This window comes from Nycticebus coucang, chromosome 3 (genome assembly GCF_027406575.1).
Source record: "Nycticebus coucang isolate mNycCou1 chromosome 3, mNycCou1.pri, whole genome shotgun sequence".
Taxonomy (NCBI): domain Eukaryota; kingdom Metazoa; phylum Chordata; class Mammalia; order Primates; family Lorisidae; genus Nycticebus; species Nycticebus coucang.
Window position 1 is genome coordinate 100,373,132 of NC_069782.1, and position 18,689 is coordinate 100,391,820.

The 18,689-nt window shown below is 34.8% G+C and overlaps 1 protein-coding gene and 1 pseudogene across 2 annotated transcripts in view; one reads left to right on the forward strand and one right to left on the reverse strand.

Annotated features, from left to right (window-relative positions):
• CTNNA3 (catenin alpha 3) overlaps window positions 1-18,689 on the forward strand; it is a 1,739,301-nt gene that overhangs the window by 383,276 nt on the left and 1,337,336 nt on the right. The gene's annotated exons all lie outside the window — the stretch shown is intronic.
• On the reverse strand, window positions 17,759-18,653 carry LOC128581350 (40S ribosomal protein S4, X isoform-like; annotated as a pseudogene). Its single transcript, XR_008378799.1, has 2 exons — window positions 18,169-18,653; window positions 17,759-18,130 (listed from the first exon to the last, which is right to left on the reverse strand). The product of XR_008378799.1 is annotated as a 40S ribosomal protein S4, X isoform-like (transcript).

The window sequence follows — 18,689 nt, forward strand, 5'->3', positions numbered from 1 at the left end:
AAAGATCAAAGTCTTCGGGTAGTACCCTAAATCCTCTCTTGATAGATAAGGAATTTTTATTTTTATGAATAGGTGCTTGTAAAGAATGAAGGTAATCATCTGTACTTGTTAATATAACCCTTGGACTTTAACTACAACAGGAAAAGATTTTACACAATTCTCCATGCCACAAATCAATGCATTAGTAACTTTTTCTCCACCTCTGATTTATCTCTCTCCAAACAGTGCTGAGACTTACAGGAAAGTTGCTGAGAGTGGTGTTTATGATGCTGTAATAGAAAGATCTCAGATTACAATAGTACTAGGTCTGAAATCACTGCTATTCCATCAGGTGTTAAACTGGAGTGTTGTTTTGGCCTTCTGAGGAAGATGAAGTTGATGGCTAAAACAAGAACTCATTCCTAAAAGAAGGGTATCATGGCCTTTCAGCAAAGCTTCAGTAGTTGGAATAAGAACTCTAGCCACTGCTTGTTATATATCATTTTGAGTTTCTTGCCCATCTGGCCTTGCTAACCTATAGAGACTTAGTTTTCTCCAAATTCTGCTATGGCATCAAATTTTCTCTCTCCATGCCAAGTAATTAGTAATGTGTGTGTGTGTGTGTGTGTGTGTGTGTGTGTGTATAAGATGTTAATTACTTGAACTTGTATAGTTCTTTCCTATTAAATATTTTCCCATCTAAAACTGATTTAAAGCACCCTGGAGTCTGTCATTTTACAACAAGCAGTAATTTACTAATGACTCTTGCCTTTGCTGATTAGCAGAGTTGCTTTCACTTTTTCTTTGTGTTATTTTGCATTCTCATTTTTAACATTATTTCATTGCTTTTCTGAAAGAATTTCTTTCCCTGACAGAAATCAATTTAGGCTTTCTTGTTTAGTTTGCTCTCTCTTCTTTTTGACTCTGGTAGGGACATTTCCCCCCACCCCAAAGATCCACAGGCAGCCTTTTGTGAAACCACAGTAGGAGTATGAGCTGTTTGTTTTCTTGAAAACCCTTAGAAGCAGTTTAGGATTTTGTGATTTGTGGTAGTATAGAGATCTTTGAAATCCACGGACACTGTCAACATCTAATATTCTACATTGCCTTTGTAAAATAACCTTACAATTTAGTATTGCATCCTGAGGTGCTATTTCTTCTCTCTTTTTTTTTTTTAATTTCAAATTACTATGAGGGTGAAAATGTTTAGGTTACATTGTTTTTAATTCTAAGGTAGAGTACAAGTTGTAGTTGAGCCCTTCACCCGGGGGTGCGCTGAACACCTTCACATTGTGCACCTCAGGTGACATCCTGCCAATCGCCCTCCCTCCTCCCGCCAATCACTCTCCCACCTTTCCCTTCCCTCTGCCACCCCTCCCCTCTCTCTTGCTCAACTATGTTTGTGTTTTATCTTTCAGGAGATGTGTACTTGTTTATGTTTTGGTTTCATAGTAGTATTGAGTACATTGGATATATTTTTTTCTATTCTTGAAATAATTTTACTAAGAAGGATGTGTTTCAGCTCCATCAAGGTAAACACAAAAGATGTAAAGTCTCCATCTTTTCTTATGGCTGAATAGTATTCTAAGGTATACCTATGCCACAGTTAGTTAATCCATTCTTGGGATGATGAGCACTTGGGTTGTTTCCACAGCTTGGCAATTGTGAATTGAGCTGCAATAAACATTCTGGTGAAAATGTCCTCGTAATAAAATGATTTTTGTTCTTCTGGGTAGACACCTAGTAATGGGATTACAGGGTCAAATGGAAGATCCACTTTTAATTCTTTAAGAATTCTCTTTACCTCTTTCCATAGAGGTTGTATTAGTTTGCAATCCCACCAGCAGTATAAAAGTGTTCCCTTCTCTCCACATTATGCCACCACCTGCAAATTTGGGACTTTGTGATGTGGGCTAATCTGGAGTTAGGTAATATCTCAAGGTGGTTTTGATTTGCATTTCTCTAATGATTAAGGATTATGATCATTTTTTTCATATGTTTCTTGACCATTTATCATCTTCAGAGAAGTTTCCATTCAAGTCTCTTGCCCATATAGAAATGGGATTGTTTGTTCTTTTCTTGTTGAGTTCTCTGTAGATTCTAGTTATCAAACCTTCATCAGATTTGTCACATGCATATAACTTCTCCTATTGTGAAGGCTGTCTATTTGCTTTAGTTATGGCACCCTTAGCTGTGTAGAAGCTTTTTCGCTTGATCACATCCCATGTATTTATTTTTAGTGTTGTTCCCAGGCCCGTTTTTGTCAAGTGTTTGCCCCACATTCTCTTCTAGAATTTTATTGTTTCATGGCTTAAATTTTAATCTTTTATCCAGTGAGAATCAATTTTTTGTCCATGGTGAGAGGTGAGAATCCAGTGTCAGTCTTCAACATGTGACTAACTAGTTTTCCCAGCACCATTTACTATTACAGGGATTCTTTCCCCTGGTGAATGCTTTTGTTTGGTTTATCAAAGATCAGATGGTGACATGTGGCTGGGTTCATCTCTAGATTCTTTATTCTAATCCATAGATCAATATCTCTATTTTCGTGCCAGAATCATGTTGTTTTAATCACTGTAGACTTGTAGTATAACCTAAAGTCTAGTAATGTGATACCTCCAGATTTGTTTTCATTTCTAAGAATTGTATTTGCTATTAGAGTTTTTTTCTGGTTCCATATGAAGCAAAGTACTAATTTTTCAAGTTCTTTGAAGTATGACACTGGTACTTCGAGGGTAATTGCATTAAATCTGTAGAATGCTTTGGGTAGGATGGACATTTCAACAATGTTTATTCTGCCCAGGCACAATCATGTTATTTTCTTCTATTTGTTAACATCTTCTGCTACTTCTTTTCTCAGAGTTTCATAGTTTTCTTTTTGAGATCTTTCACGTCCTTTGTTAAATAAATTTCCAGGTATTTCATCTTTGTTGGAACTACTATAAAAGGTATTGTATGATTTGATTCTCAGCTTGACTGTTGTTGGCATATATGAAAGCTACCTGTTTGTGGACATTGACTTTGTATTCTGAGATGCCACTGTATTTCTTGGTCATTTCTAAGAGCTTTGTAGTTGTGTTTCTGAGGTTTTTCAGGTATAAGGTCACATTATCTGCAAAGAGCAAGAGTTTGAACTCCTCTGTCCCCAATTGAAAACCTTTGATCTCCTCTTAATTGCAATGACTAGGACTTCCAGCACTATGTTGAACAGCGGTGGTAACAGTGGGCATCCTACTGTAATTCCAGTTCAGAGTGGAACTTTCAGTTTTACTCTATTCAACATGATATTGGCTGTGGGTTTGTTGTAAATGGCTTCTATCATTTTAAGAAATGTCTCACCTATGCCTATTTTCTTCAGTGTTCTTGTCAAAAAGGATGTTGGATTTTGTCAAAAGCCTTTTCTGCATCAATTGAGAGAATAATATGGTCTTAGTTTTTGACTTTATTTATGTGGTGTAGTATATTAATGGATTTATGTATATTGAACCAAGCTTGCATCTGTGGGATAAAGCCCACTTGATAATGAGGTATTACTTTTTAAAATGTATTGCTGGATTCTGTTTGCTAGAATCTTATTGAATATTTTTGCATTGCTATTCATTAATGATATTGACCTATAGTTCTCCTTTTCAATTGGGTCCTTTCCTGGTTTTGGAATCAGGGTGACATCTACTTCATAGAATGTGTTGGGGGGGGGATTCCTTCCTTCTCTACATTTTGGAATAGGTTAGGCAATATAAGTACTAGTTCCTCTTATAAAGTTTGATGGAATTCTGGTTTGAAGCTATCTGGTCCAGGACTTTTCTTTTTTGGAAGATTTTTATTATTGATACAATTTCAGTGCTTGATATAGGTCTGTTCAAAATTTCTAAAATTTTCTGGTTGAGTTTAGAAAGGTAGTGTGATTTCAGGTATTCATCCATTTCCTCTACATTTTCCTATAGTTGGTATTAATCATTCAGGGCCTTTTGTATTTATGTGGTATCTGTTTTTATTTCCCCTTTATCATTTCAGTTTGAAGTTATTAGCGTTCTTGCTGTTTTTGGTTAGTATGGCCAAGGGTTTATCGATTTTATTAAACTTTGCAATAAACCAACATTTTGTTTGCTGATCTTCTGCATGATTCTTGTGTTCTTGATTAAATTTATCTGTACTCTAATTTGGGTTATTTCTTTTGTTTTGCTGGGTTTGGGGTTGGATTATTCTTTCTTTTCCAGTTGCTTGAGATGGCCCATTAGGCTATTGATTTGCTCACTCTTTCTGTTTTCTTGATGAAGTCTTCTACTGCTATAAATTTGCCTCTTTGTCCTGCCTTTGCAGTATCCCACTGGTTTTGATCCCTTGTGGCTTCATTATTGTTTTGTTTAAGATATTTAATGATTTTCTTCTTAATCTCATCTTTGACCCAGCTGTCATTCAGCATGTTATTTAGTTTCCATGACTTAATTTGGGTATGTAGATTTCTGTTGCTGTTGAGTTTAACTTTTATTCTGTAATAGCCCAAGAAAATAGTTTCTATACTTTTGAATTTGTTGAGGTTAGACTTGTGTCCTAAAATATGATCAATTTTGGAGGGTGATCCATTGGCTGATAAGAAGAATGTGTATTCAGTTTTGTTAGGATGAAATTTTCTGTACATTCCTATTAAGTCCATTTATTTTATGGCTGTGTTGAAGTCATAAACTATGCTTCAACTAAACTAAACTAGTCAAACCTTCTGCTTGGAGGATCTGTCCAGTACTGTCAAAGAGTGTTAAAAGCTTCAATTATTATGGTGCAGGAAGATATCATATTGTTCAGATCATTTAGGGTTTGTTTTATGTAATGAGGAGTGTTTAGGTTGGGTGCATAAATGTTAATTATTGAAATGTTGTTATATGCTTCCCTTGGCCAGTATGTAGTGTCCATCCTTGCCTTTCCTAATTTTTGTTGGTTTAAATCCAATGTATCTGCAAATAAGATTGCAACCCTTCCTTTTTTCTGATTGGCATTTGCCTGGATTATTATTTTCCTTAACCTTAAGTTTTATTTTAACCTTTGAGGTTCTTGGAGAGAACAGACACTGAGTTTGAGATTTTGAATCCAGTCAGCCAGCTGGTGCCTCTGTAGTGGGGAGTTCAAGTCATTCACATTTACTGAGAAAATTGATAGAGATGATGGAGTTTGGTCATCTTGTTTTTCAGAGGTCCAGAGTTAGTTTTTATCCCTCTTACCATTGTGGAAGCTGGCTTTGTTCTTCAGTTTCTGGGTGTGTTTACTTTGGTGGTGGACCATTGTTCTGGTCATTATGAAGAATGGGTCTAAAGACTTCTTATAGAGCTGGTCTCGTTATGGCAAATTTCTTTAACATTTCCATGTCAGTAAAATATTTGATTTCTCCATCATAAATGAAACTCTGTTTAGTGGATACAGAATCTAAGGCTGAAAATTATTTTGTTTAAGAAGGTCTGATGACCATCCTCTTTTGGCTTGAAAAGTTTCCATTAAAAGATCTATGGTCATCCTCATGTTTTTCCCCTTTGCAGGTAAGACTTTTTTAATGCGTGGCTACTTGCAGTATTTTCTCCTTCACACTGATGTTGAAAATGTTAATTTCAATATGTCTAGGAGATTTCTTTTTTTGGATGCTTTGTTCCCTGCTCTCTCAAGAAAGCCTGCCACAGGCCTCCTGGATGATGTGCACTTTGATTTCTTCTCCTCATGATCAATTCCCCAGTTTCAACTTCTCCAAGTTCACTTCAGTCCAACTTTTCTCCTGTTTGACAGGAGCTTGTGGTGAAAGCTGCCTTGAGTTAGCCATCTTTCCCCTCCCTTTGGTAAGGTCCTATTTCTGACTAATGTAACCTGGGGTATCTGAGGGTCACTGGTAACAAGAGTCCTTTCTTCTCAAACTTGACATTATTATCTCCTGCCAGCTGCAGAGTAAGTTTACCTTCTTGAATGAATGTTCTGCCTTATGACTGTTGAAAATAGTCATAAAAAATTGAAGACGATCATCCCTTTTCATGCTGCATATATAATTTTATAACATAGTAGGCTATTAGATTGGGTACAGCATTCTATTATTTATTGTGAGACTTAAGCTTCTTAATGCCAATACCATGTTTATTTTACTAGGTGAAAACTTGTGGTTTGTAGTAGTAATCATTGCCTTTTCTCTCTTTTTCTATTTACTTTAAGTCTAAAAAAAGTGAGGTCATTGAACTATTGAATGAGATTGAGTGATTTGTTCTTATTGTCAATATTATTGTACAATATTATACTATGTATTTTAAGGCATATTTAGTAATAAAATGAAGTAATATATGTAAAGCTCTTAGAACAGTGACCAACACATACTGTGGCATTTGTTTTGGCTATTAGGTGAATTTTAAAAACATTCATGATTTATTCATATTGCAATACTGTGTAGCTATAAACAAGAAGAAAAAAGCCCCAAGATGAATTAGAGGCAGTGTCACTGAAAATCAGGCATTTTCTTCTGATTTCCTTTTTCTGAATTATTTTTCTGTACCAATTATGCTTTGCTGACCATATTAACTCCTGTAGTTTTGAGATTTTATGCTAGAGAGAGACAATAAAAATATTTTGAATAAATGTAACTATTTGCAATGACAGTCTCTTTGAGCTATAGAAATGATCTGATTCATGGAGCAGCCTTGGATTTTTTTAGATGCTTTATATTCATAAATCTGGTGATGTTATGCAATGTGGTTCTAAGCCAGAACTAATGAGAAAACATACCTCTGTTTCTTCCTTACTCTCCTTGATTATGGATTATATAATCAGATTTCACATTAAGATATCTTAATTTGTTAGTCATTGCAAAATGCCTCCCTCTTGGCACCCACAGTGTTGGTATTTCTGACGTGCAATTTGCCAAATGTTGTTTTTGAGGACCATTCATATATTTTTTAAGTTTCATGGTTAACTTTGAAGATCTTTAACTCCTTGAACACAGGCAGTGTTCTTAGCATTTCTGTCCCTCTAGCTTTTAAAGCTTGGCCGCAAAGTGAGTATGGGAAGATTTTGAATATCTCCTGTCCATGGGTGTGTGCATTTTTTAATCTAATCATTCTAACTGATATGCTTGCCAATGTAAACTGTGTTTGCATACATAAATAATAGGGGTTGTCAGCGTAGAGTCAGCCCTGCGCAGATCTTGGAGCACAGACAGACCTTAGCTTATTAAACCCCCCTTTTTAACCAAAGAACTTATAGACAGCTTTTCCATGTGAATGATAATGGAACTTTTTCTATCAGAGCACTTGATGCCTTCAATGTCTTATGTTAAGCAAAGAAATTGATTTAGCAGTGACAGTAACATAACATGTTATCCATACCTATGATTTTGAATTTCAAAGACAGCATTATGTGTAGGCTACTTCTTACCTAATGAATTGGCTCTATCTAAGAATAAAATTCTATGTGTTAGATATGGGAGACATTTTGGAGTGAGGGGATTTCCTGGGTACTTGTCAAATCACAGCTACATCTTTTCTATGTTTAGGATAATCCTTAATACTATTTTGTGAGGAAAGTATTTTATGCTTGTTGCCAAATCTCTCTATTAGGACTACCTACAAAGGGAAAGCTAATTTTAAAAGAATAGTAAATGTAAGAGCATTTTAAGTTCTTTCTATACTCAGGGCTTCCATTTTGCACTGTGGCTACTTTGGGTCCTGTTCTGACTACATCATCCCCTTCTCACTACAAGTTCGTATTCCTCAGAACCTAAGTTCCTGCCCTCTCCATCATCACTCTGTGATTCCACTTCCTCCAGATCAGAGTTCTTGTGGAGGAGATAATACTGTTATTTGGTTCATTTGTATAGCACAGTGCTAATGTTTATAAAATATGCTTAGCAAGTACATATTCCTCGATTAATTCCTTCTTTAGGGGTATTGACATCTAATAAAGAACCATTGAAGATATTATGCTTTAATTCAAGGTAATGGAATATATTACCATATATAATTATATTATGTTATAATGATGGAACTATTACTATATTACCATGTATAATTATGTTATGTTATAATGATGGAACTTCATGCTCTAGACAGAACAGCAGAGGAGGTGTGTTTGGGAAGAGGACCCTTTCAATACCATCACAATAATACTTTATAGGAAACTGCCTATGTTGCTTGAAAAGCTGCTCCACTTGATTGATAGTAGAAAAGAGGAAAAATCAGAGAGCAAGGTCAGCTGGTATCTTGCAACAGAGAAACCAAGAATATGTTTGCTAATTATGCAAAAACATAGACATTCATGGGAGTTAGAAGCAAGGAGTTAGAACACAAAGTGCTAAAAAATAGTTACGCAGTAGGCAGCAGGGAGCAGGGAGCAATCTCAGGGACATATATTTTACAGTTTAATTACTCTTGTGTGAGTATTATCTTATTATAATCTTTCCAAACCCTTCATATGTTAAGTATTATTCACCTTTGGTAAAGTGAATCAAATTTCCAGAGTAAATGATTTGCTCAGTTCTTGTTGACTTTCTGGGAAATTGGTGAGATAGGATTGTATCCAGATGTTTAAATCAGTGCTTTTTTTTTTTATTGGTTTGTTTTTGTGTATTACAAATTCAGTGTCATTGTCGAGATTTGAGATTTTAAATTTATGTTCAAAGTTTTAAGCCTGGAATAGAAGATGTTGAAAAGGTGAGTTTCCAATCTATAAAAACAGAGACAGACAACCAAGAGCTATACAAGGGACTAAATGTCTTGGGTTTTATGAATGTGGGATATTTAGATTCCGCGGAATGGGAATTTGTGTTAAAAAGGCAGTTAGCAGCTAAAAGTAAAAAAAGTGAGCATTTCAAAGTGTGTTTTAAAGAGTTCAGTCGGCCCTCCTAATCCATGTGTTGTGGATCAATCAACTACAGGGTTGAAAATATTTGGAACAAAACCTGCAATATAACAATGAAAAATAATGCAAATAAATAATACACTATAACCATTATTTATATAGTATTTACATTATATTAGGGTATTATATGTAATCTAGGGGTGATTTAAAGTACATGAGAGGATGTCCCTAGGTTGTATAACAATGTTACACCATTTTATAAAAGAAACTTAAGCATCCTAAGATTTTGGCATCAGTGAGGGTTCTAGAACTAATCCCCTGAAGATACCAAGGGATTATGATATTCTTGAGAGAATATTTGAACACATTTAATTCAAAACATAGTTTAGCCTAAATAATAGAATATTTAAATTACATGTTGATGCAGTGAATGCTTCAATGTTTTTACAATAAGAAAGTGACTGATTTTTAAAAATTCATTCAATATATGTGACTTCAGTTTTCATGCAAAGGGATATAATTAACAAGGTATCATCTAAGGTTAAAAAAAACACAGTTAAAGAGGTAGACCTATATTAAATGGTCTTACCACAATTACATTTTTATTTTTTAAATGTTTACCATTTATTTTTTTTTTTCTTAGGGTTTAATTTTTTGTTTTTCATTGTTTGGGGTTCACTGAGAGTACAAACAATTAGGGTATACTGATTGCATTTGTTAGGTAAAGTCCCTCTTATAAATTGTGTCCTTCCCCCAAGAGATGTGCCATATACACCACTATTAAATTAAAAAAAAAAATCACAAGCTGAACAAAATGTCACGAACAGTCTCCAGTTATTCACTTTTGGAAAACTATGTTTTGTCGTATTAAGAAATGTGGATATTATGGCCACGAGCCATGGCTCAGCACTAATCTTGCTAACCTCAGCACTCCTGGGGCTTTTCTTAGGAGGCCGAGGCCGAGGATCACCTGATCTCAGGAGTTCAAGACCAGCCTGAGCAAGAGTGAGACCTCATCTCTGCTAAAAGTAGAAAAATGAGCTGGGTGTTGTGGCAGGTACCTGTAGTCCCATTTACTCAATAGGCTGAGGCAAGAGGATCGCTTAAGCCCAAAAGTTTGAGGTTGCTGTGAGCTATGATGCAATGGTACTCTACCCAGAACAATGCAGTGAGACTCTGTCTAAAAAAAAAGAAAAAATAAAAAAAAGAATTTTGGATATTATGACAGAAATTTTTAGAAATAATGTTTTTGCACTTATTATCTTCAAAATATTAGGGGGATATAAATGTTTTTGGCTGCTGGATCACTTTTGTAATGATTGAGTCATAGCTGAAAGTGTGGCCATTACTCTGATAGTGTTCATTGTACCTGTTAGATAGGTTGTAGCCCATCCCTGCCCCCACCTTGATTTCCACTGAATTTTACTTTTCTCTGTGCACATGTGTGCTCATTGGTTAGCTCCGATTTAATATCACATACATGTGGCGGTTTTTTTCATTTTTAGATGCATCTCTTAAGATAATGATCTCCAGTTCCATCTAAATTCTTGCAAAGGGCATTAATTCATCATTTTTTATGGATTAATAGTGTCCCATGGTATACATATACCACATTTTGTTAATGCACTCATGAATTGATAGGTATTTTGGTTGATTCCACATCTTTGCAACTGTGAATTATACTGGAATAAATATTGAAGTGCAGGTGTCTTTCTGATAAAATGACTTCTTTTCTTTTCAGTAAATACCCATTAGTGGGATTGCTGAATCAAATGGTAGGTCTACTTTTAGTTCTTTGAGGAATCTCCGTACTGTATTCCATAGAGGCTCCCTAAGTGATTAGTGACATTGAGAATTTTTTCATATGTTTATCAAACGTTTGTCTATCTTCTTTTGAAAATCTTCTGTTCATGTGTTTTATCCACTTTTTAATAAGGTTGTTTGTTTTTCTTATCGGTTTGCTTGAGTTCTTTGTATATTCTGATTATTAACCTTTTATCAGATGTACAGCTTGTGAATATTTTTTTTTCCATTCTGTAGCTTATCTATTTGCTCTGGTGATTATTTCCTTAGCTGGGCAGTAGCTTTTAATTTAATCAAATCCCATTTATTTATTTTAATTCTTGCTGTAAGTGTCATTGGGTCTTACTCATAAATTATTTGCCAAGGCTGATATCTGGAAGAGTTTTTCCTATATTTTCTTATAGAATTGTTATGGTTTAATGCCTTAATGTAAGTATTTATCTACCCTGAATGGATTTTTGTGAGAGGTAGGTATCCTGTTTCATTCGATTACTGAAATAACCAATGAAATCCAGAATTTTGAAGAGGGGTGATTGCATATATGAAAGGAACAAGGAAAGGGCTTGTCATCATTAATTTCTGTGACTCAGGTGCCTGGCAGATGGTATGAAACGTAGTAGGGCCTTAAAAAATTTTGTCAGAATGAATAATTTCATGAAATCTTGAAATCATGGAGTCATTTTGTTAAACTTTGTGAGGATGATGTAAGTGGAGTCTCAATGGCTAGTATTTTTCAGATCCTGGAAGTTATACTTGAAAATTTAATGTTTTTCAGAATAGCTTTGGATATATTCACAGAAATCAACACAAACCATAATCTTTACTTTTATAATATCATGATTTATTATTATTTTTAATGAAACAAATATAGTTTTTCTTACCCAAATGGTATAGAAAAAAATGAAAACAAAATAAGGCAAAACAAGACCAAAAAGTCAGATATGAAACACTAATTTATTCACTGCTCTTATGTTTGGTGGAAGAGTCAGTGTACTAGAACATACTTATTAAATCCAAAACCTCACTGAATAGAACATTAAGGTTATAAATATAAAACAAGTACAAGTCAAGAGATACAGGATATATCACTGTAATATTTCCTGTTCTGTGTATCATAAGACATTCTACAGAAAGGTAATTAGAAGCAAGAACACTGTCCAGGTATAATGTAAGAAAATTAATGTGGCAATGAAAACATTAGCTTTTGCCTTCTCCAGATTAAACTGAAATGTGTGCTTTTGGCATTGTACTTTATACACTTTATTCTCTAGATTACTTTTTGAGTTAAAAAACCACCAATCTTGTCTTTAACTCCCCAAGAGACTGATCTCAAAACAATAGGGTTCGAATTATAGCTATGCAATTATCACTCACACATTGGTCTTAAAAAGCCCAGCTGTTCAAGTATCACATGATGATTCAAGAAATTATTTAGATTATCTATTGGTTGATATTGTTTTATAGTTATGAAATAATTATCTGCTATCAGATTTCTAAAACTTTAAACAATTTATAACTAGAAACTTGTGAAACATTTGACTTGTAAGAAAATGCTTATGTAAACATAAAATATTAGCAAAGATAGTTTTTAAGTTAAAGGAAGACATTAATAAGCCAAGTTTGCATTTTGCATTTTAACTACTTTTTGTTTAAATTTTTTCACAACTCAAATGTTCAAATTGATTTTGTTTTGAGTTTCACTGAAAAAGTATTTTCAATGTCTATGGTATTGATGTTTTTGCAATTTTTCTCCTTTTATTTTCCTGTTAACTCCCTTATTTAATCTTAAATAATCTTAATTAAAGCTTAGATTGAATATTTTATACTGAGTTCTGTATAAATAAATGCCCTAACATCACTTGGAGACATTTCAAAGCCATGTTAAATACCCAGATAATTAACTCTAAGAAAATTGCTAGAGCATCCCATCTTATGTCATTTAATTGAATGTACAGATAAAGAGACTTTTAGAGAAAAAACAGTAATCCTTATTGGATGATTCTTTATCCAGATAAACATTCAGTAATGATTAAACTTACATATCTCATTTTTTTCTCCAAAATGAAGTGAAACAACATTTTTATGGTCTATATTTATTATTAACTTCATAATAAAAATAAATTTAATGCCCTAATACTTTTAGCTTGTTAAGACATATTGAAAGAAGGTATTTTGTAAGGCAATGATATAATTAAGTAAACAGTGCAGACTGAAGCATAAGTCTGCTATAAAATCAAAATAACAAGCCTTTCCTTCTCTAGCATGAAGTCAGTTTCCCAGTCCTGTGAACAATCAATGCAGTCGGAAAAAAATTAATTTATGCCAAATTAAAGAAAGAATGCAAAGCACAGGAAAGATGGTGGCAAATAATGTTTTCGCTAATGGTTTAATTAAGTGGCTTAAATTTCTAAGCTTCTTAGTGTAATCCAGTTCATTTCAATGATAGGGAAGAGACTAAAGTGTAAGTATCTGAGAACTCTGAAGAAGAAAAATCACAGTTTTCCTGTTACTGTTCTCATTATCTCTTATCTATTATCTGATATATACTTTATATCTATCATATTTAAATCATTTCTCATTATCTCTTATCTATTATCTGATATATACTCTATATCTATCATTTTTAAATCATGATTTCTTTGGTGGTGTTTGTTTTCAGTGATCAGAATTCACTGAGCAAATTCTTATGTTGTATTACAAGATTTGGAAGATGTGTTTTCCACTGCTTTTGGCTATTTAACATTAAGACATTTTTTTCTCAAAAAATTATTTTTCAAGACAGAGTCTTACTCTGTTGCCCAGGTTAGAGTGCCAGGGCATCAGCCTAGCTCACAGCAAACTCGAACTCCTGGGTTCAAACAATCCTCCTGCTTCAGCCTCCCAAGTAGCTGGGACTGCAGGTGCCCTACACAATGCCTGGCTTATTTTTCTATTTTTAATAGAGACAAAGTCTTGCTCTTGCTAAACCTGGTCTCAAACTCCTGAGTTCAAGTGATCCTCCTGCCTTGGCCTACCAGAGTGCTAGATCAGATTCTTAATCTATTTAAGAGCACAATATAAGCAGATCAAATGAGAAAATGTATACAAAATTAAAATGCTATGAACTTCAAGTATTAGGGTTTCTGTTCTCATTAGAAACAGCCTAGTGGTTAAGCGCAGAGCTCTGAAGCCAGAATATTTTGATTTAAATTTCATCTCCACTGTTTATCAGCTTGCATTTTAACTATTTTTTTTTTAACTAAAATTTTTTCTCAACTCAAATGTTTAAATTGATTTTGTTTTGAATTTCACTAAAAATTATTTTAAATGTCTATGGTATTGATGCTTTTGCAATTTTTCTCCTTATATTTTCCTGTTAACTCCCTTATTTGATCTTAAATGATCTTAATTAAAGCTTCGATTGAATATCAGTTAAATAACAAGAAAGAAGGGTGAATGAAAACTAATATGCATAGTGTGCATATTAACAGGCACTCTATTTAATATGTTATTATGTCAGTTTCTTTACCTATAAAATGGGAAAATAATATGGTTCACAGGGTTATTAGGAGAATTAAAACATCTGAGATATATATATATATATATATATATATATATATATATATCAGGGAATATTCCATATATATATTCCCTTTATATATATACAGTGCATATATATTCCCTTTATATATATACAATGCATATATATAAATACAACGTATACATATATATAACAATATATTATATATTACAATTACAATGTATATATATATATATTACAAATATATATAATTCTGTATACAATGATTATTGTGTCAGTGCTGCTATATTCCCTTTATATATATTCCCTTTGTATATATTCCCTTTATATATAGAGGGAATATAGCAGCACTGACACAATAATCATTGTATACACAATCAATTAGCCTATGTGCTTTTGTAATATAAAGGAAGAAACGTAGGTGTTAGTATTCTTGGGATCTTAAGCTATTTAATTTTCCTTCTGAATATTAATCAAATAAAATATAATTAGAAAATTTTGGAGTTGTAACAGACTTCAGAGATTATTACAGTTGTGTGCCACAGAAACAGTCATACAAATATTTGTTATTTTAGAATGACACTTCAAAATTTAGACATCTCATTTGATATATGTTGTACGTCAATGATGACATGTTCTGAAAAATGCTTGACTAGGTGATATCGTCATTGTATGAACATTAGAGTGTAGTCACACATACTAGATGGTATAGCCTGTTGCTACTAGTCTGCATGTTACCGTACCGAATACTATCGGCAATTGTGATACAATGGTAAGTAATTAAACATATCTAAACATAGAAAAGATACAGTAAAAACACAGTATTATAATCTTATGGGGCCACTATTGTATGTGCAGTCAATTGTTGACAGGATCATCATTACGCTGTGCATGACTGTTTTAGAAAAGTATGCTTGAGAGATGCATTAACAGAAGTATCTTGCATCTTGCTCAGAGCATAGATTTAGATTAGAAAGACCTAGGTTACAGAGCCATCAATAGTAGTAGTTACATGACCTTGGGTAAGTTATCACCTTTCTATGCTTCCATTGTTTACAGAATGGTGATGATGTTCCCTATATCACAGAGAAGAGACAATACCTTGAACCCCGCCATGTGTATTGTGGACACCCTATGCATATCAGTTTTCATTCACCCCTCTTCCTTGTTCCTTCTGCGTTCCTTATTTAGGTGGCTTTTCTTTGCAGCAAGTTGTTAGTGACTCTCATTAATTTATGAGAGTCATATAAATCGTCATATATTTTGAACTAAATTGAGTGTTGAGGGCCACCTTGGGCCCATTTTTATGACCTTGGCTACTCTGGACATTTTACTTTTTTTTCTTCAGTATTTTCCATATCAAAGGTAGCAAGATGGTAAATTTTGCAAAGAATAACAGAGGAGCTTGTAAAGAATTTAAAGTATAATTGAAAATAAATTAATAAGAGAGGAAAAACTATATTGTAATTTAAATAAAGAAACCTTCTGTCTACGCATGAAACGTAGAAAGAAGGGAAAGCACCTGGAACCTGCCGTCTGTGTAGCTTTCCGTATGTCTTCCTGTAGTTCATTCTTGATATGCAGGATCCTAGTCTGAATGGACAATCAGGAATAAACTGTGAATGTCTGAGTGGCCCCCCTAGTGTATCGCTCTCCAGCCCTCCAGTTTGGCTTATAGAACCAGGATTCTTCCTTGTTACATTGCTTTGTTTTGCCAGTCATCGTTCATCTCCATCATTATCATCATAAATTATCTTTATATTTCATTTATGATTTTTTTTTGGTATTGCTCCATTGGAATAGTTACAATCTCCTATGGGATTGTCATTGCCTTTTACCACCTATTACTCTGCATTTCCTGCTCCCAACAGCTAAAATCTCTTGATGGCCTCCACCGTAGACTTATGCCATTTTCAAGACAACCGGATCATAAGATAGGGAGAGAGAGGTGGGGGGGAAGAAAGAATGTGTATTAATCATCAGTCTCGCCTTCCCTCCCACATTGCCTTCTTCAAACTATAGATTAATCCCTTCTACTGCTCCTCTCACGTTTTCCTTGTCTCCTCCTATTATCTGATCTAGAAATATAGTAGTCCCCCCTTATTTGAGGTTTCAGTTACTCATAGTCAACTGCAGTCCAAAAATATATAATGGAATATTCCAGAAATGAACAGCCCATAGATTTTAAATTGCACATTGTTCTGAGCAGCATGATGAAATCTTATGCCCACTTACTCCATCCTCCCTGGGACATGAATCATCCCTTTGTCTAGCCATCTTGCTGTACGTGCTGCCTGCCCATTAGTCATTTAGCCATCTCTGTTATCAGATTGACCATTGCAGGGTCATAGTGCTTGTGTTCAAGCCACTCTGAGTTTACTTAATCTTGACTCCAAAGCACAAGAAGAGTGATGCTGGCAATTGGAATATGCTATAGAGAAGCCATAAAGTCCTTTACATGTAAAAGTGAAAATTCTTGACTTAATAAGGAAATGAAAAAAATCATGTGTTGACGTTGCTAAAATCTATGGTAAGAATAAGTGTATCCATGAAATAGTGAAGAAGGAAAAAGAAATTTGTGCTAGTTTTGCTGACTCACTTCAAACTGCAAAAGTTATGGGTACCATGCATGATTAGTGTACCGATTTAAGATGGAAAAGGCATTAAATTTGTGGGTGGAAGACATGAATGGAAAATATGTTGTGATTGATGGCACTGTGTTGTACCAGAAATTACTCAGTCTATCTAAAGACTTCAGCAAGGATCTCTTGCAATGAGTGACACCAAGCTATTTACTGCAAGTAAGGGCTGGTTACACAGATTCAGGAATACGGGTCATTCAGTTCATGCCATCTCATCATGCCGGAATTGAGTCATTTCGCGTCACTACAAGAAGGGTGAGTACAGTGCAATAAAGTATTTTGAGAGAGAGCACATACACATTCACGTAACTTCTATTACAGCATATTGTTATTTGATATAATTGTTCTATTTTATCATTAGTTAAATTGCTGTTAATATCTTGCTATGCCTAGTTTATGAATTAAGCTTTCTTATAGGTAGTTCTGGATAGGAAAAACATAACATATACTATCCAAGTTTTCTCGCATTCACTAGGAGTCTTGGAACTTAGTCCCTTGTGGATCAGCAGGGGGACTACTGCACTGCTCCTTCAACCCCAGACAGCACATGAGCTTCTATTTCTGCACATAATAGCTAGTAACCGTCCTCCCCTCCTGAGGACTTGATTTTGTCTCTTGAACATTTCAGGCCACTGATATTATAGAAAATAGATTAACTGATGCTGAACACTATGCCTATCTATATTTAAACTAACACTGCCCCTCTCTTCTTCAAATCTGGAATTTCTTACTTTTGGGATCTGGCCATGTAATTGCAAATTCTAGATGAGATTCTAATTTATACTGAGATTATTTTCTGACAGAAAAACATATAACCCTGAGATTATTTTCTGTCAGAAAAACATATAGCCTGGCTTACTTAGATGCCTTCAGTGAGCAGGTTGCCTGAGTTGCCAAAATATTGGTGTACTTCAAGCCTGAGCCCCACTGATTATGACTGGCTGGCCCTCCTTTATGCTTTCTTTCTTTGTATTTTTTTCATGCTGTATTATCCTTAATTAAGCACAAAGACCTTTTAAAACATGTCACCAGGTGTAAAGACCATTCACGCACTGCTCTGTTTGGCTGCCAGTCTCTTGTCCCTCTCTTCAGCAATGGTGAGGCGGATACCTTTTCCTCTGGGAAGAGAAATCCATGGTTTGTTACCTTTGCCAATAACAAAAATGTTGGAGAGGCGAGTGGCAAAGCTGTTGCCATTGGCATCTTTCACATCAACTACATCAAAAGACCCAGATGTCTCTCTTTGTTGGTGATCACACCAATTCTTCCCGGGTTAGCACCTCCAGTCACCATACACAGGTTACCTGTGTCAAACTTGATGAAATCAGTAATCTTGCCAGTCTCCAAATCAATCTGAATGGTGTCATTCAGATGAGAGGATCGGGATAGCGGATGAGAGGATCGGGATAGCGGATGAGAGGATCGGGATAGCGGATGGTACGAGCATCATGGGTCACCAGATGAGGGATTCTTTTTGTGCCCACAAAGATTTTTCTCACTTTGCACAACTTGTACTTAGCCTCTTCAGGTGTAATACGAGGAACAGCAAAACGACCCTTCGTGTCACAAACCAGATGGAAATTCTCTCCAGTCTTGTCCATGCTGATAACATCCATAAAACCAGCAGGATAGGCTATATCAGTTCTGACCTTGCCATCAATCTTAATGAAGCATGGCATACAAATCTTCTTTACTTCATCTCCTGTCAGGGCATACTTAAGCCTGTTCCTTAGGAAAATGATGAGTGGAAGACACTCTCTCAGCTTGTGGGGATCAGTGGATGGACGAGGAGCAAACACGCTGGTCAATTTATCCAGCATCCAATGCTTTGGAGCTGCTACCCGCTTCAGATGCTTCTTGGGACCATGAGCCATGGCTGCGTTAGGCATGGAAAGAGGATCTCCTTTATGCTTTCTGATGACATATCTATG